This window comes from Oncorhynchus mykiss, chromosome 27 (genome assembly GCF_057628025.1).
Source record: "Oncorhynchus mykiss isolate SJ-2025 chromosome 27, ASM5762802v1, whole genome shotgun sequence".
Lineage (NCBI taxonomy): Eukaryota > Metazoa > Chordata > Actinopteri > Salmoniformes > Salmonidae > Oncorhynchus > Oncorhynchus mykiss.
In genome coordinates this window covers 29,632,126-29,657,442 of record NC_143048.1, presented here as the reverse complement: position 1 = coordinate 29,657,442, position 25,317 = coordinate 29,632,126, and the positions used below count along the sequence as shown (strand labels likewise).

The 25,317-nt window shown below is 42.4% G+C and overlaps 1 protein-coding gene across 1 annotated transcript in view; it reads left to right on the top strand.

The window, feature by feature from the left end:
• Positions 1 to 25,317, top strand: part of LOC110507903 (serine/threonine-protein kinase NLK) — a 91,301-nt gene that overhangs the window by 11,836 nt on the left and 54,148 nt on the right. The window lies entirely within an intron of this gene.

Sequence of the window (25,317 nt, the reverse complement as noted above, 5' to 3'; positions counted from 1 at the left end):
AATGAGAGACTAGAAGTATATCAAAAGATTAGAACAACAAGCAAATACATTTTTGAAAACCTTACATCAGACTTTAAGAGAAAGCTAGTCTTACCCTCAGTTAAAGTTCTTTTACACTAAAGCTACCTTATTCAGGACATAATATGTAACTAGTCTCTGACTGGTCTTCTGGTAATCCACACATTATCCAATGTCGCTGATTCCAGGGCTGACATGAAGGAAGTGCTGCGTTTACAGTGACCTTTGACCCTCTGTTGCTCACAATGACCGTTGCACAGCACACCACCATACTTGCAGCTCAATACCAACTTTACAGTTCACCAACACAGCACCGTCATTGTGTGTATCGTGTCGTGTCCCAGTCAACAAAACAAAACACCCCTTTCCCCAGATTATCCATGTTAACCATTGGCTTTCCAGCCTCATTCACTGTCGTTTCTTTGTTTTTTTGGGATGATTATGAAGCCTGCAGACTGGCTGCTTGAGACTTTTAATACCCTGAGCATAAAAGGCTCTCAGACAGCCTGTTTTCTTTAAAGCAGCAGCAGCCACGTCAGTCAGAAGCAGCTCTTAAGAGGCCTGCATTTGGCAGATGCACAGACTAAGACGAGCGGCGAGCGCAGGACTTACCTTTTGAAGTACTGCTGGGGTGAAGGGAGGGAAATACTGTTATGGATATATGTCTGTTTAACCCTACAGTCACCTGCGGCTGGCAGCTTATCCCAGACCTCGTTGACCCTGTCCACAACTCCACACTTCATAACAGCAATCAACAGCTGTTTCAGAATGTTCCTAGTACGCAGAGGGGGTCCAGATTGCGGTAGTCATGTAACTGGGGGTTTTAGCTCAAATCAAATAAAAAACTATCCATGCTTGTTTGCTTAGCTTAGCTGATCTTGGCTGAGAAACTGACAAAGAAGCCTCACAATAGAGAGAACACACTGTCTGATGTCAGTTGTCGTATGTGAATGTTTTGTAATCGGCGCAATCGGTCGGCCCTAGATCGTATAAAAAAAAAGTATGCAATTGATGAGGCAGAACTCAAATGCCTGTTAAAATACTAATCAGAGAGAGTGTCTCTTTAGCTTTGCTGAAGCAGGGATGACGAATGCTTGACAGTGTCCCTCTCATCCTTAGAAAATTCAGCTGTTAATTAAAAATGCATTGCCAAAGACGACATCTTGATTTAAAGGCCTGGCACTCATGTTTATTTTTAGCTTCTCTATTAGATTGTGAGCACGTTTCCCAAAGAGAGCATTTCCCATCTGCCTCCTCAGGACTCCTATCCTGAGAATAGGGCTCTCTTTCTTTAGCTGACCTAAGATAGGAAAAATCATATGCTGTTAATTGCTAGGTTTTCCTTAACACTGGGGCAAGATGTACAAATTCAATGTTCTTACTGGTTTGTTACAGACAGAGGGTCCTCTTTGCCACATATGGCCCTCTTGAAGTCACACCAGACTCTTCCACACATAAACCTGTCTTTACATGTGACTCACATGTTACACATACAGCAAGACGTACTGCCTGTGGTCCGCCACTCGGGTGACCAGCTGGCATGACTCAGTGTTTGGTTGACGCTCGTAGGATTGCCATGGAGGAGGGCCAGGAATGCCCACGACTAATGAGCCAGCCCAGCCCAGTGCGCTCTGTGATCTGTGCGTGCTAGAGCTGAGTTAGTACTTATATCCCTGGATATTGGCTCACTGCAAGGCAAGCTGACATGGGATAACTTCAAGCTGATACTTCAGCCTCTCTCTCTCTCTCTCTCTCTCTCTCTCTCTCTCTCTCTCTCTCTCTCTCTCTCTCTCTCTCTCTCTCTCTCTCTCTCTCTCTCTCTCTCTCTCTCTCTAACCAATCTTAGTCCTCTTTAAAGTGATCTCTGGGGTAAAAAAAAAAAGCTCAATAACTCAGTTCTCTTTGTATTCACACTGCCCTTGCCTTTGAGTGAGGACTCAGCTCTCTTGCCAGTTCACGTTAACATTTTTGTTGTCCGAGTCCTCTTTCTATTACATAGTTCATGACAATCATACCATTTAGGAAGCTAGTAGATAATTATAATCCAAACATAATATTAACACGTAAATATTACTTGTAACAGGATAAATAGCAGAAGAATAACTGCAGATTGAATAATGCTTAAAAAGTATACTCAATGTAGGCTACTGACCCTTTATAAAAGCCCCCCTTTTTTCGATTTTCGCCTAAAATGACATACCCAAATCTAACTGCCTGTAGCTCAGGCCCTGAAGCAAGGATATGCATAATCTTGGTACCATTTAAAAGCGAACACTTTGAAGTTTGTGGAAATGTGAATTGAATGTAGGAGAATATAATACAATAGATCTGGTAGAAGAAAATACAAAGAAAAACAACAATTTTTTTTTCTATAACCATCTTTGAAATGCAACAACGGTCCCAGTTCTAGCCGTCACTCTGGTTGTAGTTCCGATGGTGTCGACAAGATGGCGTCGACAAGATGGCAGCAGTGTATGTGCAACGTTTCAGACGGATAACTTGAGTATGAGCGAACTGCACGACAGTTAGTGCGATGTCACCCAGGTACATTTGCGCAAATCGTGAAGGAGACATTTGCATTCATATTACATTTTTCTGCAAGAATATCATCAAATCTGTGTACTTGGACTGATTCAGCTTTTCCAGTATTAGTAGCCATATTATAAGTTCAACATTTGCAAAACAACCAGTTTTCATAACTTCATAACTTTGAATGTTCTTTAAATTTTTGTCCAAAAGGGAAAGGCATGCTGTCGCACAAGGTTAGTAGCTACATTTTACGACAGATACAGGGTTTCCGGATACTCCGGTAAAGCCCCGCTCATTGGCTATCTAGCTAGCTTTGTTTGACCCCGATTGGTGCTTATTTGACAAAGTTAGTCATTCAAGTGAAGACCGCCCGCGTCATTGGCGTGCCATGAAGGCATCGCTCTCTGACCTAATATGGTGTTCTATAGGATATACTACACCCCTAATGATAGTCTGGTTACGTTCTAGGATCTCTGAGGAATACATACAAATGTGATTTGACTTGTTGAAACAACGTTTAGGGTTACATTTTCACAGATTCCCTTCTTTGCAAATGGAACGAGTGGAAATACAAAATTAATCGTGCATGCTTTATGGACCCTTTTAAGATATGAAAAAGGATTTTATCTAACAAAACGACACTTCATGTTATCTCCGGGAACCTTTGGATGATAAAACCAGAGCAAGATTTCAGAATGTAAGTACACATTTCACCTTCAGAGGTGAATTTATCAAACCAATCGCAGTGAAAACAGTGTTTTGTTGTTAGGAGCTCTCAAACAATAGCATGGAATTTTTTCGCAGCAATAAATTCTGTAAATTGGACAGTGCTGTTATATTAACAAGAATTTAAGCTTTCAGCTGATATATGACACATATATGTACCGACATTTGTTGTTTCTCTAAAATCTGCATGCAGCGCCATGTGTTATGATCGATTTACAACTGTAACTGTCCCGTTGACGGGACGCCTATCCCTACGAAGTCTATTAGAGCTTGCATTGATTTTGTACCCTATGATGTGATTCTCACCAAATATGTTGGCATTTTCTCACATTATTCAAACCCCACAATCAAAACAATTAAGCTCTTTCGTAGCCTATAGATCACGTCACAAACAAATCATTTAAACGTGTCAGTACAAAACCTTTGGGGAATTTCCATGTATCCTTGACAATCTCTACTCAATGATCAAAAACAGCACGTTTTTTTTATGCGAACCTGCCTGTGCATCTTCTCTCATTTGTCGCACCATTGCTAAGGATTATGGGCAAGGGAACAGTGTTGCAGTAGCCTAGTGTGTGGTACTGGAATAATGACAAGCGATCCTGGAGCGCTTTGTGTTCACATTGCACTAAAAAAGGGAATCGGACCGTGGACTTCAAGCAAACCGAACTCAGTCCACCTCTCGGGAAGGTCTCAGTTCGGTTTGCATCGGGAGCTATTTTGAGGAGTCTGAGTTCTTTTCCAGTGTTCACACTGCACAAAAAAATTAAGCGAACCGCACTAAGGGTTTTGACTGTCCTCTCAGATCAGAGAGGGGAGTTGTCTATGGAGATGTTTACAGGCATGCTCATTGGAACCCCCCTAAACCCCCTGTGTGACAGCGTTTGATTGACTCTCCGTCAGGAAGCAGGAAAACCATGTGTCGTCGTCCTCCATTTACAGTTCCCATCTTCTACCACAACAGTCCCTCCATGGGTGGCACGACGCATTTGTCTAAAGCGTTATCTGGCTCCATAAGTGGCTCAATCCAGGAGACGGTGCAAATAGTCATTATTTTGACTGTGTTTTTTCATGTGCATTGAATCTGTATGAAGCTGCACCTCCAAACAATGATGCTCAATTGTTTGTAGCGAGAGGCCACATTAACTAGTGTTTGTCAATTGAGACAAACTTGCAGTTAATAGTGTCCATTGTGCTACTAGTGAAGTTCTCTTATACTTGAAATGCCAGTATTTCTTGCATAATGAGTGTATGGTCATTGAAATATGATAATAATAGGTTTTTATTGACACATGGAAATAAGAATATGTAACACTTGGGATTGAAATTGCTATTATACCTGTGAAGTAACACTGTAGTATTAACACATTGTAATTGCATTTTTGTTATAACACAAGAGGAACAGTGACTGCAACTTATCCATTTGCATAACTAAAGTTACTTTAGTTTATGTTGCGGTACGGGTCAAAAAACACTAGCATAACATTTGATAATAGAAATGCAATGATTGACTGGTGTTTGTAATATTTTGCATTACAAATTCAAGCCTCTTTATGCTCCCTTCAGTTGTTAAAGTAAATTCATTAAAATTCTATTTCTTTATGTGATTAAGGTTTAATTTTCTGACTTTAAATTGCCTGCTTGAAACTAATGGTGTTGCAGCAGGTGTTCTTAGAGAATCTGTTCAACTGTTGAATGTGTTTTGGGACCATGGCAGGATGGTCCCAGAACCAGGGGACCACGTTGGAAACAAGTGAATTTCATGTTATCCCCAGGGTAATACTCTGTGCATCTTTTTCCCTCAGAAAATCAAATCAATCATTTAGAATTTCAAACTGTAATCCTGAACCCTTTCCTCTATTGTTCATAAACCAGTGACAAACTGTCTAATGGTTTGATATAGTTTCCTTTCACCTAAGATGGTGTCATCAACAGCCAAAGGTTTTGACACCAAAGCAGCAGTTGGCTAGCGTTTACTGTGACTTGTTTTCCGTAGAGTGGGAAATATTTTTTTCTGGGTGGCTAGCCTGGGTTGTAAGGGGTGGCTAGGCTTGTGGGGTGGTAAGGGGAAGCCTTGGGTGTGTCTGTGCTGCTGTAGGCCATGTTATCTGCGTGTAAAACCTTCCTCTCTGCACAGACCAGGCTGCTACTCACTTCCTGCTGACATCAAGTGAAGGTCTGGAGAGATCACACAGAGTAAACTGCATGGCCCACTACCTCACTCTCAATTAGCAGGGCTACCTTTCAATTGGTGTGTGTCTGTGTGTGTGTTCCCTGCCCAGCTTCCTCACCCAGGTTTTTGCTGACTCTGGGCATCTGCAACAAATAAAATAATCAATCATGTCCTTTAGGGCAGCAGCTGCACTGGATGTAATTGTTCCTTTTCTGCCATTAACGTTGATTTAGTTTTCCTTGTAGTGGGTGGAGTTTTTCTTGCTGCCTAGTTTCCTTCAGCATTACTGTCAAGCTTATGTCCTTCCTAGCCAGCCAGCCAGCCAAGCACATCCCTCTCCCAATGATCCTCCGTTGTTAGGCGGAAACCATATGGTTGGCTCCCTGATCCTATTTCAAAGGGTTTACCTTGGGGGTGGCGTGCGTGTTTGTGTGTAGCTGGCTGAGAGGGCTGCTCTCTGCTAATGACCCAGACTTGCCCTTCTGCCCCTGGCTGTACTGAGCCTCTGCTGCAGCAGCATCTTCACCGTATAGGACCTAGGCTGACTAAGCCCCCTTCGTCCTTCCTAGCTAAAGAGCAGGACTGACCCCGGGGGCACATACAGCTTTGTAACTCCAACACAATACCATGCAGTACAGTTAATGGGGGCTCTTACTCCTACAGGACCAAGAGCCTCTTCTGTGTTAGAGAGCAGATAAAGAAGGCAGGAGAAGCCAGGCTGAATGTACTGTGCTGTGTGTGTAGCAGTACACTAGCTGAATGTACTGTGCTGTGTGTGTAGCAGTACACTAGCGGAATGTACTGTGCTGTGTGTGTAGCAGTACACTAGCTGAGTGTATTGTGCTGTGTGTGTAGCAGTACACTAGATGAGTGTACTGTGCTGTGTGTGTAGCAGTACACTAGATGAATGAACTGTGCTGTGTGTGTAGCAGTACACTAGGTGAGTGTACTGTGCTGTGTGTGTAGCAGTACACTAGCTGAGTGTACTGTGCTGTGTGTGTAGCAGTACACTAGCTGAGTGTACTGTGCTGTGTGTGTAGCAATACACTAGGTGAATGTACTGTGCTGTGTGTGTGTAGCAGTACACTAGCTGAATGTACTGTGCTGTGTGTGTAGCAGTACACTAGCTGAATGTACTGTGCTGTGTGTGTGTGTGTGTGTGTGTGTGTGTGTAGCAGTACACTAGCTGAATGTACTGTGCTGTGTGTGTAGCAGTACACTAGATGAATGAACTGTGCTGTGTGTGTAGCAGTACACTAGATGAATGTACTGTGCTGTGTGTGTGTGTGTGTGTGTGTGTGTAGCAGTACACTAGCTGAATGTACTGTGCTGTGTGTGTAGCAGTACACTAGATGAATGAACTGTGCTGTGTGTGTAGCAGTACACTAGGTGAATGTACTGTGCTGTGTGTGTAGCAGTACACTAGGTGAATGTACTGTGCTGTGTGTGTAGCAGTACACTAGCTGAATGTACTGTGCTGTGTGTGTAGCAGTACACTAGATGAATGAACTGTGCTGTGTGTGTAGCAGTACACTAGGTGAATGTACTGTGCTGTGTGTGTAGCAGTACACTAGCTGAATGTACTGTGCTGTGTGTGTAGCAGTACACTAGGTGAATGTACTGTGCTGTGTGTGTAGCAGTACACTAGATGAATGTACTGTGCTGTGTGTGTAGCAGTACACTAGATGAATGAACTGTGCTGTGTGTGTAGCAGTACACTAGCTGAATGTACTGTGCTGTGTGTGTAGCAGTACACTAGCTGAATGTACTGTGCTGTGTGTGTAGCAGTACACTAGATGAATGTACTGTGCTGTGTGTGTAGCAGTACACTAGGTGAATGTGCTGTGTGTGTAGCAGTACACTAGGTGAATGTACTGTGCTGTGTGTGTAGCAGTAGACTAGGTGAATGTACTGTGCTGTGTGTGTAGCAGTACACTAGCTGAATGAACTGTGCTGTGTGTGTAGCAGTACACTAGGTGAATGTACTGTGCTGTGTGTGTAGCAGTACACTAGGTGAATGTACTGTGCTGTGTGTGTAGCAGTACACTAGATGAATGTACTGTGCTGTGTGTGTAGCAGTACACTAGGTGAATGTACTGTGCTGTGTGTGTAGCAGTACACTAGGTGAATGTACTGTGCTGTGTGTGTAGCAGTACACTAGCTGAATATACTGTGCTGTGTGTGTGTGTGTGTGTGTGTGTGTGTAGCAGTACACTAGGTGAATGTACTGTGCTGTGTGTGTAGCAGTACACTAGGTGAATGTACTGTGCTGTGTGTGTAGCAGTACACTAGATGAATGTACTGTGCTGTGTGTGTAGCAATACACTAGGTGAATGTACTGTGCTGTGTGTGTAGCAGTACACTAGATGAATGTACTGTGCTGTGTGTGTAGCAGTACACTAGCTGAATGTACTGTGCTGTGTGTGTAGCAGTACACTAGGTGAATGTACTGTGCTGTGTGTGTAGCAGTACACTAGCTGAATGTACTGTGCTGTGTGTGTAGCAGTACACTAGATGAATGTACTGTGCTGTGTGTGTAGCAGTACACTAGCTGAATGTACTGTGCTGTGTGTGTAGCAGTACACTAGATGAATGTACTGTGCTGTGTGTGTAGCAGTACACTAGCTGAATGAACTGTGCTGTGTGTGTAGCAGTACACTAGGTGAATGTACTGTGCTGTGTGTGTAGCAGTACACTAGCTGAATGTACTGTGCTGTGTGTGTAGCAGTACACTAGGTGAATGTACTGTGCTGTGTGTGTAGCAGTACACTAGGTGAATGTACTGTGCTGTGTGTGTAGCAGTACACTAGATGAATGTACTGTGCTGTGTGTGTAGCAGTACACTAGATGAATGAACTGTGCTGTGTGTGTAGCAGTACACTAGGTGAATGTACTGTGCTGTGTGTGTAGCAGTACACTAGGTGAATGTACTGTGCTGTGTGTGTAGCAGTACACTAGCTGAATGTACTGTGCTGTGTGTGTAGCAGTACACTAGATGAATGAACTGTGCTGTGTGTGTAGCAGTACACTAGGTGAATGTACTGTGCTGTGTGTGTAGCAGTACACTAGATGAATGTACTGTGCTGTGTGTGTAGCAGTACACTAGATGAATGTACTGTGCTGTGTGTGTAGCAGTACACTAGATGAATGTACTGTGCTGTGTGTGTAGCAGTACACTAGCTGAATATACTGTGCTGTGTGTGTGTGTAGCAGTACACTAGATGAATGAACTGTGCTGTGTGTGTAGCAGTACACTAGGTGAATGTACTGTGCTGTGTGTGTAGCAGTACACTAGCTGAATGTACTGTGCTGTGTGTGTAGCAGTACACTAGGTGAATGTACTGTGCTGTGTGTGTAGCAGTACACTAGATGAATGTACTGTGCTGTGTGTGTAGCAGTACACTAGGTGAATGTACTGTGCTGTGTGTGTAGCAGTACACTAGATGAATGTACTGTGCTGTGTGTGTAGCAGTACACTAGATGAATGTACTGTGCTGTGTGTGTAGCAGTACACTAGCTGAATGTACTGTGCTGTGTGTGTAGCAGTACACTAGGTGAATGTACTGTGCTGTGTGTGTAGCAGTACACTAGCTGAGTGTACTGTGCTGTGTGTGTAGCAGTACACTAGATGAATGTACTGTGCTGTGTGTGTGTGTAGCAGTACACTAGGTGAATGTACTGTGCTGTGTGTGTAGCAGTACACTAGCTGAATATACTGTGCTGTGTGTGTGTGTAGCAGTACACTAGATGAATGAACTGTGCTGTGTGTGTAGCAGTACACTAGGTGAATGTACTGTGCTGTGTGTGTAGCAGTACACTAGATGAATGTACTGTGCTGTGTGTGTAGCAGTACACTAGATGAATGTACTGTGCTGTGTGTGTAGCAGTACACTAGCTGAATGTACTGTGCTGTGTGTAGCAGTACACTAGGTGAATGTACTGTGCTGTGTGTGTAGCAGTACACTAGCTGAGTGTACTGTGCTGTGTGTGTAGCAGTACACTAGATGAATGAACTGTGCTGTGTGTGTAGCAGTACACTAGGTGAATGTACTGTGCTGTGTGTGTAGCAGTACACTAGCTGAATATACTGTGCTGTGTGTGTGTGTGTGTGTGTAGCAGTACACTAGCTGAATGTACTGTGCTGTGTGTGTAGCAGTACACTAGGTGAATGTACTGTGCTGTGTGTGTAGCAGTAGACTAACAGAACAGAGGGAAGAGGCAGGCACCCAAACCTTTGGGTTGTGTCTACAGGGAACTGTAGTGTCTGTTGTGTTTTCTTCCCCTCTCGTCTCATGTACTTTGAAGAGAGATTAAGAGAGATTAAATAAAATATTTGATTTCTGTTGGAAGAGAAAATAAGCAGATATAGAGAATCATTGACTTTACAGACACACACACACACACACACACACACACACACTTTGCAGCATACAGGCAGAACAGCATTCCACTGTGTCTGTGTTTTTGACTGTGTGAGCCAGGAGGGACACAAAATAGTTGTGCTCTAAACCATTATCTGCCATCATTCCCCTGGGCCTCCACTGTCTACGGCTGATCGATCCTGACATAGCTGCTGTGATGCGCTGCGTGTGTTAACGTGTGTGTTAAAGTGTGTGTTAAAGTGTGTGTTAACGTGTGTGTTAACGTGTGTGCGCTGGTATCTGCATTTATTATTCTGTGATTCAATATTTGTGTGTCAGTGTGTGTGACTGTATAAGTAAAGTGTGTGTAATTGTGTTCAATATTGTGTGTGTGTGTGTGTGTGTGGCCCCGGTTATTTAGTATTGCTTGCCTGTGGGGGTTTGCTAATATTAGTCTGTACAATCATTAACATTTCTAATGAACACAATTCCATTATTGTTGAGATGAATGAGGGGATGATGTCACAGGCTTTTGATTTATTAGATGAGCGGGGCAACGGTGGGAGAACGGCAACAAAAACATGATTGAGTTTAGCTCACAGTCCTCTCACTTGAACATCTAATACAATTAGAGTCCATTTCAAGCCTCTCAAATTCAAGTGGCTTCTTTGGGACTGTGATAGCATGAAGACATCAATTTGTCAACGGAAATGAACTGACCTTGTTTAACACTCAGCAAATGGGAACCCAATGTGGCATAAGATGGCTGTCATATGTAATGCAAGGGGCATGGTGCTTTAAATCAATCTTCATCCAATCAACCTGGATCCAATAACTGAAAAGAGCCAGGGACCCAATCAACTGGTCAATAGATGAAACCCAGCTAACATTTATAACATGCCGCTTGTCCAAGGGAAAATAAATACCTTGAGACTGGTGTTCAAACATGTTTGTCATGAATATGGGTCATAGGTGTTGTGAGGGGAAGTCCAGTAACAAGCAGAGAGACACTGTAGAATCTACAGTGTAGATGTTGATCTAGCTGTCCATCAGAACAGCTGTCAGTATAGTTGTCCCAGCTTTGGGGAAAACAGGACATCCAATCAGTTATTTTCGGTTTTGAAACTGCGCTTGACTTCACCCCCTAACAATGTTCCCTAAAAAATGTATTGGCCTTGTGAGAGGAAACATTCTTTTGAGAGGATTCTGTGCAACTTCCAGCGTGCATTATTAACTGTGAACACTAAGGCTGTACCCAGTTTAAGTTACAGTTTCAGACAGTGGCCAATAGGCTATTGTGGCTATTTAAGCATAATGTAGGCCTATCAGAGTGACCTATCAACAAAACTAATGAAGCAAATGACATAACATTTCCACATGGATATGGCTGTTGACTATGATATCGCCTACAATAGCCAATATATGGTGTTCAATGTAGGCCTACATTCCATTTTTAACCCATAAGAGTCTAAGCCCAGTCTAAGCTGGGGAATTGTTTTAAGAAGGTCATACCAAGTATCATTTACCTACTTGATTTGGAATTTTAAGATCACTAGAAATATCCAGAAAATATACAGTACCAGTCAAAAGTTTGGACACACCTACTCATTCAAGGCTTTTCTTAATTTGTACTATTTTCTACATTGCAGAATAATAGTGAAGACATCAACGCTATGAAATAGCGAATATCGAATCATGTAGTAACCAAAAAAGTGTTAAACAAATCAAAATCTATTTATATTTTAGATTCTTCAAAGTAGCCACCACACTCTTGGCATTCTCTCAACCAGCTTCATGAGGTAGTCACCTGTAATGCATTTAAATTAACAGGTGTGGCTTGATAAAAGTTAATTTGTGGAATTTATTTCCTTCTTAATGTGTTTGAACCAATCAGTTGTGTTGTGACAAGGTATACAGAAGGGGTGGTATATTTAGTAAAATACCAAGTCCATATTATGGCAAGAACAGCTCAAATTTGCAAAGAGAAACAACAGTCCATCATTACTTTTAAGTCGTGAAGGTCAGTCAATGCAGAACATTTCAAGAACTTTTAAAGTTTCTTTAAGTGCAGCCACAAAAACCATCAAGCACTATGATGAAACTGGCTCTCATAAGGACCACCACAGGAAAGGAAGACCCGAAGTTACCTCTGCTGCAGAGGATAAGTTCATTAGAGTTACCAGTCTCAGAAATGCTTCAGAGTTCAAGTAACATATCTCAACATCAACTGTTCAGAGGAGACTGCGTGAATCAGGCCTTCATGGTCTATTTGCTGCAAAGAAACCACTACTAAAGGACACCAATAATAAGAAGAGACTTGCTTGGGCCAAGAAACACGAGCAATGGACATTAGACCGGTGGAAATCTGTCCTTTGGTCTGAAGAGTCCATATTTGAAATGTTAGACTCCAACTGCTGTGTCTTTGTGAGACGGAGAGTAGGTGAATGGATTATCTCTGCATGTTTAGAGGGAACACTGCTCCCTAGTAACGGTGGAAGATTCATATGTATGAAAACCCATTAAGAACCAGTCAGTTGTATAATTACCTCTCACGGTGATAACTGAACTATTTAATGAGAGAGATTTTTGTTCAGCTGATATTTACAGCACATGCTGTATCAACTGTACCACGTCCACTTGCAATCTCCCCGCGCCTTCTTTTTCCTCCATGCCTGCTAGGCTAGCCCAGGCCAGAGCAGCCATGTATCCTCACTGATAGAGGCAGAGCCAATATGAATTAGGCAGGGGATTGGAGGCCTTTTATAATATAAAAGTCTGGATGCCATCAACTACCCCTGATCTTCTGCCCCTGAGCAAGGCAGTTTCCTGGGCAACAAAGACTTGGATGTCAATTAAGGCAGCCCCCTGCACCTCTATGATTCAGAGGGTTGAAGGCATTCAGTCGAAGGCATTCAGTTGTACAACTGACTAGGTATCCCCCTTTCCCCATCTCCAACACTCTAGTGCTGCTAACATGCTCAAACAACCACCATAAATCTTAAAGGCTACTGCTTGGAACACAGTAATGAAGTTCTCTACGAGGCTTGACAGACACAGACCAATTCTTCTACTGACCAAACACACAAGCATGCACACACACACACATATGCTCACAGCTCTTCCTGGAATAGGGCTGTAATATGATGCTATTGCCAGTAAGACATTTTGCCTTTCAACTCTTGAAGGGAATATAATGGTATGTCTGTGTGAAGTTTTTACATGACATAAGTCCATAATGGAGAAGAATAACATCAAATCAAATCAAATGTATTTATATAGCCCTTCGTACATCAGCTGATATCTCAAAGTGCTGTACAGAAACCCAGCCTAAAACCCCAAACAGCAAGCAATGCAGGTGTATAAGCACGGTGGCTAGGAAAAACTCCCTAGAAAGGCCAAAACCTAGGAAGAAACCTAGAGAGGAACCAGGCTATGTGGGGTGGCCAGTCCTCTTCTGGCTGTGCCGGGTGGAGATTATAACAGAACATGGCCAAGATGTTCAAATGTTCATAAATGACCAGCATGGTCCAATAATAATAAGGCAGAACAGTTGAAACTGGAGCAGCAGCACGGCCAGGTGGACTGGGGACAGCAAGGAGTCATCATGTCAGGTAGTTCTGAGGCATGGTCCTAGGGCTCAGGTCCTCCGAGAGAGAGAGAGAGAGAGAGAGAGAGAGAGAGAGAGAGAGAGAGAGAGAGAAAGAGAGAATTAGAGAGAGCATACTTAAATTCACACAGGACACTGAATAGAACAGGAGAAGTGCTCCAGATATAACAAACTGACCCTAGCCCCCGACACATTAACTACTGCAGCATAAATACTGGAGGCTGAGACAGGAGGGGTCAGGAGACACTGTGGCCCCATCAGAGGACACCCCCGGACAGGGCCAAACATGTATGTAGGTTTGGAGGCATGTTCCTGCTACCGAACATCCAAACTCCATTCCATCTCATATAGCACAAGTGAACAGCAAACCTGGTTTCAAAAAACAAATAAAGGAACAACTCCCGATACAACGCCTCTCCCCCATGTGACCTACTTGTTGTGTGTATGTACTGACATGTACGTGGAACTGATAGATGCACACACACTACATGTTACTGTTTTTAAATGTATGTAAATTGTAAAGTCTTTTGTCTGTAAATTATTTTTTGTTATGTGTTGGACCCCAGTAAGACTAGCTGTCAACATTGTCATCGGCTAATGGGGATCCTAATAAATCAAATGTTATGATGGATAGGTTTTGGGGTTGTTTATTTGATGTTTAGGTTGAACCTTCTACGATATATAGTCCTTAGCTAATCCTGGGACAGAAAGCCTCCATAGGATTTATTCTCCCTGTTATTATTTCAAATCACACAGGTTTTAGTGTCTCACTGTTCCTGATGAGATAAAAAAAAAAAAAGACTACATGATACAAATGGGAATGACAAAAAAATAATCAAGACGCTCTCTTTCTCACCACAGACATTCACATCATCTTCCTATTCTCTTGCTGTCACCAAATGTATCCTCCTAATCTGATTCTCTAGCGAGATTAGATCGGAGAAAGTGTGTGCTGTGGTCCCTGTCTCTCTTTCTTAAAACCTTGTCGCGGCTATGTCACTTTGTCGCGGCTATGTCACCTTGTCGCGGCTATGTCACCTTGCGCGGCTATGTCACCTTGTCGCGGCTATGTCACCTTGTCGCGGCTATGTTACTTTTCATCCTCCATGTTCTTCTATGCCCTAGGCATGTTGGAACTGCTGCCGTTGTGCGTCTGTGACTCTAATTACACTTTTTAATTAAAGAATAACGAGGTCGTTGACACATCTGCAGTGCTTTGAAACAAGCAGAGGGACTACTATGCTCGCTGACACCATATTGTCTCTAAAGCCCTGTTTGAACAGCCGTAGGTTGTCTGACTCTAACACATGCATGGGTGCGTGTGAGCAGGACCATTCATTTTCTCTGGTGTGTTGAACCTGTTTAAGGGCTTACTATTATGTCTGTTATTACTGTTTCTGCCATTTTAGTCTTGATGTGTTCTTCCCCCATAGAGTTTTAAAAACTATTGTGATGTGAACCCGATGGGATATGTTGTACATTAAACTACTACATTCTACAATCCAGAAAGAGAATTGAAACCCAAGCTAAACTATGAAAAAGCCATCTCATAGCTGTTAAGAACTTTGAAGTAGTGCTCCTCAATAAATATCTGTTTCACACAGGTACTTTAGGGCAAATGTGAATGAAGTGTTAGAGCCCTGCTTCTCCAGTGAAGCAAATGAGATTCAGTTAGCAGGCTAAGAACGGCTGGCCATAATGTGGAGTCTCTCTCTGGTGCCATCCCTGCAGCACTCTTCTGTGCGGAACTCTTCTTCATTAGTCAGCTAATTGTTGGAGAGGTTGCTAACGGCTACAGCAGATGCTGCTGTTTGCAGCATAAGAACTGTTTCTGGGTATTCCGATTGTAGGAGGTTATTCACTCGTGACAGACTAGCTGGCCAAAGCTAGCCAGCTTTGGTTCTGGGTTCCCAGATTAATAAGAGGCACATGTGGAAGTGTGTCATGTGAAAGAAAAGGGCCTAACACGCTGTCCCCTTCACCCCTCTCTCAGCTGCCATTTCTGAGAGGGCTTTGATTCCTTATGCAAGCATATGCTAATTCTTCCCCAAACTATTGTTGTGTATAAAAATGTTTATTTTTATATGTATATGGATGTGTAGTTTACTGTGTACATTGTATGTTAATATGTATTGTTGTGCAAAACAGGGCTCATCTGGAAAAGAGACTTTGGTCTCAGCATTGACTAACTGTAAATAAATAAATAAATACAATTAATTTAACCAGATTCCTGTGCTGAGGTTTGAGCTTTTAAACATAAAAAATCCGTTCTTCTAATTAGGCTTGTGAGGAATCCAGATTGGCATACATTCATACTGACCTTGTGCCATCCCAGTATATTGTAATACTGGCACTGAAGGAGCGTTATTCTCAAACCCCACCGAGACTCTGTAATCCGAAGGTTAGCAATGCTAACAAGTACATGTAAAATCCCATAACAAATGCCAGATAAATGCTATTGAGCACATTGTGAACATTTTATACAGTCTCTGATATAAACTACAGTGCCTTGCGAAAGTATTCGGCCCCCTTGAACTTTGCGACCTTTTGCCACATTTCAGGCTTCAAACATAAAGACATAAAACTCTATTTTTTTGTGAAGAATCAACAACAAGTGGGACACAATCATGAAGTGGAACGACATTTATTGGATATTTAAAACTTTTTTAACAAATCAAAAACTGAAAAATTGGGCGTGCAAAATTATTCAGCCCCCTTAAGTTAATACTTTGTAGCGCCACCTTTTGCTGCGATTACAGCTGTAAGTCGCTTGGGGTATGTCTCTATCAGTTTTGCACATCGAGAGACTGACATTTTTTTCCCATTCCTCCTTGCAAAACAGCTTGAGCTCAGTGAGGTTGGATGGAGAGCATTTGTGAACAGCAGTTTTCAGTTCTTTCCACAGATTCTCGATTGGATTCAGGTCTGGACTTTGACTTGGCCATTCTAACACCTGGATATGTTTATTTTTGAACCATTCCATTGTAGATTTTGCTTTATGTTTTGGATCATTGTCTTGTTGGAAGACAAATCTCCGTCCCAGTCTCAGGTCTTTTGCAGACTCCATCAGGTTTTCTTCCAGAATGGTCCTGTATTTGGCTCCATCCATCTTCCCATCAATTTTAACCATCTTCCCTGTCCCTGCTGAAGAAAAGCAGGCCCAAACCATGATGCTGCCACCACCATGTTTGACAGTGGGGATGGTGTGTTCAGCTGTGTTGCTTTTACGCCAAACATAATGTTTTGCATTGTTGCCAAAAAGTTCAATTTTGGTTTCATCTGACCAGAGCACCTTCTTCCACATGTTTGGTGTGTCTCCCAGGTGGCTTGTGGCAAACTTTAAACAACACTTTTTATGGATATCTTTAAGAAATGGCTTTCTTCTTGCCACTCTTCCATAAAGGCCAGATTTGTGCAATATACGACTGATTGTTGTCCTATGGACAGAGTCTCCCACCTCAGCTGTAGATCTCTGCAGTTCATCCAGAGTGATCATGGGCCTCTTGGCTGCATCTCTGATCAGTCTTCTCCTTGTATGAGCTGAAAGTTTAGAGGGACGGCCAGGTCTTGGTAGATTTGCAGTGGTCTGATACTCCTTCCATTTCAATATTATCGCTTGCACAGTGCTCCTTGTGATGTTTAAAGCTTGGGAAATCTTTTTGTATCCAAATCCGGCTTTAAACTTCTTCACAACAGTATCTCGGACCTGCCTGGTGTGTTCCTTGTTCTTCATGATGCTCTCTGCGCTTTTAACGGACCTCTGAGACTATCACAGTGCAGGTGCATTTATACGGAGACTTGATTACACACAGGTGGATTGTATTTATCATCATTAGTCATTTAGGTCAACATTGGATCATTCAGAGATCCTCACTGAACTTCTGGAGAGAGTTTGCTGCACTGAAAGTAAAGGGGCTGAATAATTTTGCACGCCCAATTTATCAGTTTTTGATTTGTTAAAAAAGTTTGAAATATCCAATAAATGTCGTTCCACTTCATGATTGTGTCCCACTTGTTGTTGATTCTTCACAAAAAAATAGAGTTTTATGTCTTTATGTTTGAAGCCTGAAATGTGGCAAAAGGTCGCAAAGTTCAAGGGGGCCGAATACTTTCGCAAGGCACTGTATTAGCAGGACAGACATCCCCTGCTCATAAATTCATACAAGTAACTAGAAAATGCTGCTCACAGTTTGCTGCAATCACAAAACAAATATTAGACCACAAGGCTCTTGATCCAGGAGGGGATACTCTGCTGTTACCAAGATAAGCTTGATTTTGCAAGAAGCTAACCACTTAGCTAGATAACTATACTGAAAAAATCTAAACGCAACATGTAAAGTGTTGGTCCCATGTTTCATGAGCTGAAATAAAAGATCCCAGAAATGTTCCATACGCACAAAAAGCTTATTTCTCTAAAATGTTGTGCACAAATTTGTTTACATCCCTGTCAGTGAGTATTTCTCATTTGCAAAGATAAGCCATCCATCCACCTGACAGGTATAGCATATCAAGAAGCTGATTAAACAGCATGATCATTACACAGGTGCACCTTGTTTTGGGACAATAAAAGGACATTCTAAAATGTGTAGTTTTGTCACACAACACAATGCCACGGATATCTCAAGTTTTGAGGGAGTGTGCAGTTGACATGCTGACTGCAGGGATGTCCACCAGAACTGTTGCCAGATAATTTAATGTTCATTTCTATACCATAAGCCGCCTCAAACGTTGTTTTAGAGAATTAGGCAGTACTTCCAACCAGGCCTCAAAACCGCAGACCACGTGTAACCATGCCAGCCCAGGACAGTCACAATCGAGACCAGCCATCCATACAGCTGATGAAACTGAGGTGTATTTCTGTCTGTAATAAAGCCCTTTTATGGGGAAAAACTCATTCTGATTGGCTGGGCCTGGCTCCCCAATGCGTGGGCCAATGTCTTCCCAGGCCCATCCATGGCTGTGCCCCTGCCTAGTCATGTGAAATCCATAGATTAGGGCCTAATGAATTTATTTTAATTGACTGATTTCCTTATATGAACTGTACATCGGTGAAATCGTTACATGTTGTGTTTAAATTTTTGTTCAGTATATCTACTAAATTAGCAAACCAAATGCACAACTGCAGAATATTTAGAAATAATAATAATAATACAATCCCAACCAAAATCTGTGAGTTTATATGTTTTTTTGCATTGGATGCGTCTCAATCCACCACATCCGCCTATGTTCCACACCTGTGGTGAAAGGTGACAGAACTAAACTTGTATTTGTCAGACCGAGACATCCCAAAAATTGGTCTTCTCACAAAACCGTCTGTAGCGTCCAAACGGTTTGGCCCAAAACAATACAACCCTTCTATGGAAAGACAAGACTCTCACAAACATACTAGTGTTCTCCGTTGTGCTCTACGACCTCCACAGTCGTCTGAAGTAGGTACAGCCGATCTGCCAACTTCTGTCTGTAGTGTCCCAACTGTTTGTGCTACACACCTAATATGACCCGCAAATGTGAGACTCTCAACAAATACTATATTTTTCTTTTTTGGGATTCTTCAAGAGGTTTTAAAATTCAAAGTCAAATGGCTAAATGATCCTTCTTAAAAAAATTCCATATAGCTTTGTAGAACCCCCCCCCCCCCTCCCCCCTCTCGTCTTAGACAGGGCTTAGACTCTGATGGGTTAATTAGGGAAATGAAAGAGGCCGGGAAAATGGCCAATGCCAGTGCCAGCATAGTGCTGCCTCTGTGTCCACTCAGGTTTCACTTTCAAAGGGGCAGCCTGCCTTTTGTGGTCCACCTCGCTGTCCCAGGGCTACAGCTAACAGACTCCCCCAGCTCTAGCCTTGTGTTTGGTTTATGTGTTGTTTCCTATCGTTTAGGCACATACTTTTTCTTACAGAGAAGGGGGTTGTTTCAAATAAGTAGTGACTGAACTGTTCCAGGCAAAGTTAGCAGTTGCTCTGTTCGGTTTGCTTGAATAGACAGGGGGTGCCATAGCTTATACCGTGTTGTTATGCTATCTGAGTGACTCAAACATAACTCAATCAATGCCATGATATTTTAGGATTGATCTTTTCTAAATACTTTTATATCTGGTTTTAGTCGTTTAAGTTTACACTGGGAACGTTTTACCATCCAGAATATTATTTTCAGAAATGTTTGTAATTTGGAGTGGCGGCAACGATTTAGCAGCATTGAACGCAAACTTTAATATAAATATGTCAGCAATCTAAGCTACTGCCTTTATCTGAGTTGTACATTAACAAACAGGCATTTGTTTTGTGGTCATTGTGGCTATTGTGGGACTAAACTTGCTTTTCTTCTCTATAACAAAGGTTGGGTCAAACTGTTTCTGCCTGCAGAGGACGACTCACACTGTGCTGTTCTCTGTGCTGGCATTATATAGTGTTAGTTGTTGTCACAGGTGCATGTTGAGTCACCCCCACTATTTTTCCATTAGCTGCTGGAGTCTGGTCATGAGGGCATTGACCTTTTACCCACCTGTGGGGTTTCTGCAACAGTCACCCTACCATGGCTAGTAACAAGTATATGGAAAATGACAGCGGGGGGGTGGGGATTATTGGGTATATGTATGTATGTATGTATGTATGAACATGGTTTTCATCATAATGATTAAACCATGCATCTGCTAGGTGGCATGTAAGCAAGGGGCAATGCTGACGCCCCACTGTTGACTAGTGAATTACTCAACACTTCTGCTTTTGATTAATGAGGAGAATGAAACCTCCCAATGTTTGAGTGTAATGTGGAGTTACTTCTGCCTGTTCTTCTGAGCTCACAGTACCGGGGTGGAACCAGATCCAGTGTGAGTGTGATTTGTAGCTGTGGGCTGCAGTGTGGACAGTGACAGGTCAGGTCAGGCCTAATGCTGGTTTATTCAGAGGGATGTTTACCTGTCCCTCCCTCCCAGCCAGGACACACACACAGCAACTATAGTAAAAGCATTCCTGTGTTTGTGAAGAGAGAGAGAGCTACAGTGGTTATGATGAGCATGCAGGCTGGGGGAGAGGCAGGCAGGCAGCTGCTGTCTGTGCTACTTGATGGTTGAGACAGAAACCACAAAATGTTGCTGCTGGGACTGCAGATCCTTCACTAGCAGCCTGAAACACACCATGTATTAATAATAAACAGATGAGATATCTTCTGCTTCTCCCTTCTGCCTCCCCTTTTTTTGGGGTCTAAAATATGCCTTCAAATGCATTATCGATGGCGTTAACTTCGCGGTGGAAAATAAGGCTTGTTGCTGTCACGAAATTGACCAGGTCGCTGTGTGATCTCATTTGGTGTGAAGCAAGAAATATCATGATTATTGACATTTCAAACATGCCTTTGTTTGATTCATCTGAATATGACACTGTTGTTGTTTAAGTGATAATGCCCGAGAAGCCGGTGTTTGGAGGATATATTGGCACGTGTATTGTTAGGCCCGAGACAAAGTTGGAAAAACATGTGAGATAATGTCTAGATGCTTTTTATAGTGGCTGGCTGGGCTGATGAGACAGTGGATTGTGCAGTCAGATGGAACAGAGTAAATGGGCATTTTAACATCATAGATTTAGCCTGTGGCAACTTGTGGAATAGACACCAGCTGGAATGCGGTTTTAACCAATCAGCATTCAGGATTAGACCCACCTGTTGTTTAATGAAATGTAACGATGGGACAGGATGAACTGTGGCCCATTTGCAAGTACGTTCCCTGTAAAGTTGATGCTTGAAACAGCAAGCTGGCATTAAAACATATATCTCAAAATATATTTTAAACAGGAAACAGAGGAGTCTACTGATGTACTGGTTACTCCACTGAGGTGTGTATAGGTTATTCCACTGAGGTGTACAGGTTATTCCACTGAGGTGTACAGGTTATTCCACTGTTGTGTACAGGTTATTCCACTGAGATGTATAGGTTACTCCACTGAGGTGTGTATAGGTTATTCCACTGAGGTGTGTATAGGTTATTCCACTGAGGTGTGTATAGGTTACTCCACTGATGTGCGTATAGGTTACTCCACTGAGGTGTGTATAGGTTACTCCACTGAGGTGTGTATACGTTACTCCACTGAGGTGTGTATAGGTTACTCCATTGAGGCGTGTATAGGTTATTCCATTGAGGTATGTATATGTTATTCCACTGAGGTGTGTACAGGTTATTCCACTGAGGTGTGTATATGTTATTCCACTGAGGTGTGTATATGTTATTCCACTGAGGTATGTATATGTTATTCCACTGAGGTGTGTACAGGTTACTCTACTGAGGTGTACAGGTTATTCCACTGAGGTGTGTATAGGTTATTCCACTGAGGCGTGTATAGGTTATTCCACTGAGGCGTGTATAGGTTATTCCACTGAGGTGTGTATGGGTTAATCCACTGAGGTGTGTACAGGTTACTGCACTGAGGTGTGTATAGGTTACTCCACTGAGGTGTGTATAGGTTACTCCACTGAGGTGTGTATAGGTTATTCCACTGAGGTGTGTATATGTTATTCCACTGAGGTGTGTACAGGTTATTCCACTGAGGTGTGTACAGGTTACTCCACTGAGGTGTGTACAGGTTACTCCACTGAGGTGTGTACAGGTTACTCCACTGAGGTGTGTACAGGTTACTCCACTGAGGTGTGTATATGTTATTCCACTGAGGTGTGTATAGGTTATTCCACTGAGGTGTGTGTATATGTTATTCCACTGAGGTGTACAGGTTACTACATGGAGGTTGGGATATTGCATTATCAAATGTATGCAGCACAAGACCCCATCGAAAACAAGATGGTATATTTAACCTCTCTGATCTCCCCATCCCGGATCCGGTATCAGGAATACAGACTCAAGCTCATTAACATAACGCAACGTTAACTATTCATGAAAATCGCAAATGAAATGAAATAAATATGCCATCTCTCAAGCTTAGCCTTTTGTAAACAACACTGTCATCTCAGATTTTCAAAATATGCTTCTCAACCATAGGAAAACAATAATTTGTGTAAAAGTAGCTAGCTAGCGTAGCATTTAGCGTTAGCATTAGCATTAGCATCCAGCACGCAACATTTCAACAAAAACATAAAAGCCTTCAAATAAAATCTTTTACCTTTGAAGAACTTCTGATGTTTTCAATGGGGATACTCTCAGTTAGATAGCAGATGCTCAGTTTTTTCCCAAAAGATTCTTTGTGTATTAGAAATAGCTCCGTTTTATACATCACATTTGGCTACCAAAAAAAAACGAAAATTCAGTCCTCAAAACGCGAACTTTTTTCCAAATTAACTCCATAATATCGACTGAAAACATGGCAAACGTTGTTTAGAATCAATCCTCAAGGTGTTTTTCACATATCTCTTCAATGATATATCGTTCATGGAAGCATGGTTTCTCCCCTCAATCAAATGGAAAAGTACAAGCAGCTGGCAATTGCGCACCGAATTCCACGCAGGACACAAGGCGGACACTTGGAAAATGTAGTCTCTTATGGTCAATCTTCCAATGATATGCCTACAAATACGTCACAATGCTGCTAGGGGGAACGACAGAAAGTGTAGGCTCATTCCTTGCGCAATCACAGCCATATAAGGAGACAATGGAAAACAGAGCTTCAGAAATTCTGCTAATTTCCTGGTTGACGCATCATCTTGGTTTCGCCTGTAGAATGAGTTCTGGGGCACTTACAGACAATATCTTTGCAGATTCTGAAACTTCAGAGTGTTTTCTTTCAAAAACTGTCAAGAATATGCATAGTCGAGCATCTTTTCGTGACAAAATATCGCGCTTAAAACGGGAACGTTTTTTATCCAAAAATGAAATAGCGCCCCTAGAGATCAAAGAGGTTAAAACATTCGTAGGTGTTGTCTTAAAAATTCAAATTATACATCATGTTATGCTCACTTTCGTGTGCGGTATTGAATTGGATTCTTGCATGATTTGGGCAGTGGATAGCAGGCAGCACAGCACACAGGTCTCAACCACACAATTTATTGTTCTGCCAGAGATGCAGACTGTTTCAGCAGCCATTGCCACTGAGTGGAGGCAGCTGTACATTGTATTTATGACAATATCAGGTAGGCCAGGCAGGTTTCAGCCCTGAGTTCCAATGGGGGTTCCCTTGGCTCTCATCTGAACTTGTCACTGTGTGTCAGTGCGTAGTCGGTCTATCCAAAAGAAAAATGTCATCAGGACCCCCCTCCCCCTTGAATTCCCCCCACGCCTCTCCGTACTCTTTCCCAGTGATTCCTTGATCTGCAAGTACCCTGTCGGCCCATATCAGAAGACTTGCTGCATGGCAGAAGGTTTGAATCAAACCACAATCGACGGATCCATTTTTCATTCCTGGCCATTCTGGAAGAAGGAAATAATGTGTGGAACCAGCCTTTTCTTCTTAGATTAAACTCTTATGCTTTTAGGGTTTATTTTTCCTGCTCTGTTTGAAGTGGGGGATAATATTATTTTGGGAAAGCGTTTCATCTCCAAAAGGCTTGCTGATTAAAAACTGTGAGGGTCTGAGAGATCCTCAAGGTGCTGCCTCTCATCTCTCGACCTATCTGTGTGTGTGTGAGAGAGGGTTCATGGGTATATTGGTAAACGTGAGTTTGTGTGCAACTCTGTGGGGTACTGCAGTGTACGAAAGTGTGTGTGTGTGTGTGTCTGTGTGCGCGCGTGTGTGTGTGTGTGTTTGTGTCTTTGTGTGTGTTTCCTTTAAGTGAGATGTGGGTGCCAGTGGTGTCTGGCCTGTCTCACTCATGTGGCTCTCTGCTCCATCTACTTAGATCACCTGGGGAGAGGCGCTTAAACTGCAGCCCTGTGTGTGTGTGTGTGTGTGCGTGTGCGTGTGTGTGTGTGTGTGTGTCTGAAATCTGCCTGTCTGTTAATGATCCATCTGCGGCATAATTGCAGGCATGATAAATGAAACAAATATTTCATCCAGTTAACTATTTACCGTATACTCTACATCAGATCAAACTGTCTTCTCATCTCCACACTTTGTTAATAACTTTTATTACCTTTCACACATCATCTGAGTGATTATGTGGATTTATAAATACTACATTTATTCTCGTGTGTGTGTGTGTGTGTGTGTCAGGGGTTTAGGATGTTCTAGTTCGTGTTACATTAGATGCATGTTGACAAACTACACAGTGTGCCTCAATGACCTCCATCTCAGTGGAAATAAATAACCCCTATTTCACAACCTTGCTGTTTTCTGCTGATGGGAATTGTAAAGTGCTTTGCCTTAATCTCCCTCTTAAGGCTGGAGTTAGATGATTGTTATCCTTTTAAGAAAAATGTAATAAATATTGCTATTTAATGCAGGAAACCAATTGCATCCCTGCTAAGATGAGGGAACCTTTAGTAGTGTAAACCAATCGCATCCCTGCTAAGAAGATAGTACCTTTAGTAGTGTAACCAAATCGCACCCCTGCTAAGATAATAGTACCTCTAGTAGCTTAACCAAAGCAGCACCCATGCTAAGATGATAGTACCTTTAGTAGTGTAACCAAAGCAGCACCCCTGCTAAGATGATAGTACCTTTAGTAGTGTAACCAAATCGCACCCCTGCTAAGATAATAGTACCTCTAGTAGCGTAACCAAAGCAGCACCCATGCTAAGATGATAGTACCTTTAGTAGTGTAACCAAAGCAGCACCCCTGCTAAGATGATAGTACCTCTAGTAGCGTAACCAAAGCAGCACCCCTGCTAAGATGATAGTACCTTTAGTAGTGTAACCAAAGCAGCACCCCTGCTAAGATGATAGTACCTTTAGTAGTGTAAACAAATCTCATCCCTGCTAAGATGATAGTACCTTTAGTAGTGTAAACAAAACGCACCCCTGCTAAGATGATAGTACCTTTAGTAGTGTAAACAAATCGCACCCCTGCTAAGATGATAGTACCTCTAGTAGCG